Below are 3402 nucleotides of genomic sequence, written 5' to 3' on the forward strand. Positions count from 1 at the left end.
TTTCCAAAGAACAATTAATCCTCCAACTCTCCCTTTAGGAGGAATCATATAGGAATTAGAATAGTGAAGTTGATTAGCCAAACTATTTATTTCATTGTTAGGGATTTTAGTTTACTTGAAAAATAAAATCAAGATTAAAACGGTGAGAAAAATCCCTTAGGCCTTGAATTGCCTTGGGGCGAGCAGCCCCACGACAATTCCAACTCATTATGATCATTGGCGATGGTGTGGTTGTTGAGGGCAAGCCACCACCACCCACTGGAATAAAAAAATGAATACAAAAAGCCAAAGAAACAATACTCACCTTATGCCTTCCATCGAGTTCTTGAACAAATTCCTTGAATTTTATGTGATCAATAGTGACAATTCATTCCAATGGAAGACTAGAATATGACGATTCAGGTCTATTAAAAATTGGGAGATTAGGAGTATCATTCTCTACTTATAGACCTGACAAGAGATCCAAGTGGGGTCTCTTCCCTCGAGATAAGGAGGAGGGGCCCGATTGGTCATCCATTAGCCAATTGAGGGTGGATTGAGTAGCAACCGCTAACTGGAAAGTTTGAGGTGACACTTGAACATGGGGTAAGGGAGTGGGAGTAGAATAAGAAGTTAGAGTCACTATTTAAGGGGTAGAAGGCTCACAGTTTTGTTTATGAATCTGGGTTTGGGCAACCAGCTAAGGTATTGCTTCATCAAGAAGATTTGTAGGATGGACAAGAGCATTCACAAGAATATGAACAAACTCATTAAATTGGGGGCTCTTCCAGAATCTATGCATACTTTGTTCAGCTCTGAGCTAAGGGCTTGGAAGGTTCATCACCATATGACTGAAAAACTACTCAAATGAATGACCATTGGTATGAGGTAATGGCTGAGAACACCAGCGGAAGAGATGACTAATTTTATCACAAAGGTAGCAAATCCGAAGAAGATCCTCATGGTGATACGTAATCAAATTGTGAATACTTACAAAACATCCGATTTTAGAGGTCGATCTACTAAAATAGTGACTGTTGCTTGAATATAGTTTTGAACTACATACACTAATTGAGTAGGACTTGACATTCAAAAAGGGGGCGTCCAATATCTTCTGATGAGGTTTCAAAGGGTAGATCAGGGATTTGCACCCATAATTCAACTTCTTGTAGATTCCAAGCATATTGTGGTTGACTAGGGACCCAGGGTTGCATGAGGATCCATTGACCATTGAGGGTCCATGGACCATTGTCTTTGATCCTAGCTAACATAATCGTCCTCATAACGAAAATGAAGGCAAAGTTGCCCTCATTGAAAGGGAGCTAGTAACAAATGATTAGGTCCTAAATTCCATAGCGCATAGAGGCCTTGCACTATTTCCTTCATATTCTCTAGGATATATGTTGAAGGTTAACCACATCTATATTTCCGGGGAGGTTTCCATTCAGCATATTCTGGAAAGCTTCATTGAGCACATCCAGGTTATCCATGACCAAAACAGAAGAAGAGATAAAGAGTTCTGGGAATTGAGGAAACAAAGATGAAAACTGGAAGGAGAAGAAACAAGGATGGGAAGAAGTTTGTAGAAGGCTACAGAGGAAGAGGCTAAAGGAAGGAAGGAGAAGAAAATATTTACAAAGAAGAAGCTAGATAAAACACACAATACTTGATCTATCACATCACCAATCACAAAAAAAAAAAAAAAAAATCGAATAGACAAGATTCAAAACTTAAATGGTTTAACAACTCATATCGAGAAAAGAAACAGTTGAAACTAAATGAGTCTAGTTCGACTCTAATCGAATGTGAATAACTAACCTTGGTATAGAGAGTGATTTTCTAACCGGTCAAAGCTTCAAAGAAATATTACTTACTCAAGCATCAAGCGTAATAAAAGATGACTAGGAATTCGGAAATACTCCCGGTTAAAAAGAAGTATAAAGAGGGTTTTAAATATAAGTTTAGTGAGCGAAATAGAATCTTAACATGGTCATTTTCATAATTTTGCCCTCATTGCAATGTTAATCTTAACAAAGTTGGACTTAATTGTATATTTTTAAAAGTTGATAGTACTAAAATGTTCCATTAAAAAGTTTTAGACCATTAATGTTACTACCCTAAAGTACAACAATTCAAAAGTAGATTGCACTCCACCTCAAAATTATGAATTCCACTGCAGACCTACAACAATTCAAAATTTCAAACACCTCCACCTAAGCACCAATCCCGCTCGTGTATTGGCATCAATTCCAAGCTGGAGATAAGATTTGTGGGAGTTGATTGAACACTAAAAATCCCTTTTATACATTGGAAATTATCTATAAAATACATGAATTGGTGTTAAAATATCCTATGTGATTAGATTTACTTTACTAACATCTATTTCCATATCTATATTACATCATTATTATAATTATTACTATTACTACTTTGTTAAGCAAAAGTTAAATAATAGAAACATATAAGAGTAGAGAATTGTTTTATATTTTATTTTTTTAATTAATTAATAATTATATATTTATATACTAATTTTATTAATTTTTGCATAACACAAAAAAATAATAATTAATTTCAACTAGGCCTTGTTCATCAAACCAACCAATCCGACCCAACTCAAGCCGAGTTAGTCAATTTTCTATATTTCTAGCCAACTTTGGTTCAGCAATTTTCCAATATGGTCGGGTTAGTTTCGGTTTGGCAATTTGTAAATCGATCAAAATCAAACCGACCTAGCCACACATATATATATATGTATATATATATATATATATATATAATAATTTTTTAATACAAGAGAGTGGGAAAATTCCCATATTTCTTGGTTTAAAATATCTTATATTATAATCTTAATTTTTTAATTTATTTTTAATAATATTGTTATAATTTTTAAGTGTAAATCTTTTGAACCAACCGATTAAATTGAAAATTGATTCAAATTGATACTAGTATTTTCAACCCGCCATTGACCTAGCTAGTTGAATCATTCGAACTATCACTTGCCTTTGAATCCAAGTTTGGTTTTGTTGAAACCTGACTTGGATGGTTCAATCACACGCTTATTCGACCTGATTATTAGGTCATAAATTGTACATTTAATGTATGTGCAAACTTTATGAGGTCATAACTTTGCACTTTGATGTTCAATTTAGGTGATATTTTCTTTTTTTTTTATTTTGGGTAACTTTTCGTGATCTGTGCATCCCAAGGTGCCATGTGCTCCTTACCCCACTATTTTCACAAAAAAAAAACTTTTACCTTAAATTGCACTTTTTAATATTTTTATAAATAAAAAAATAAAAATTGAATTAAAAAACATAAATTAAATATAAATAATACATATATTATATGTAAAACATAATTATACAATATTTATTAATAAAATATGCATTTGCACATATATATAAACATTTATATATATATATA

Source organism: Nelumbo lutea, chromosome 3, assembly GCF_056320005.1.
Source record: "Nelumbo lutea isolate HS-2025 chromosome 3, American lotus-T2T, whole genome shotgun sequence".
Classification (NCBI taxonomy): domain Eukaryota; kingdom Viridiplantae; phylum Streptophyta; class Magnoliopsida; order Proteales; family Nelumbonaceae; genus Nelumbo; species Nelumbo lutea.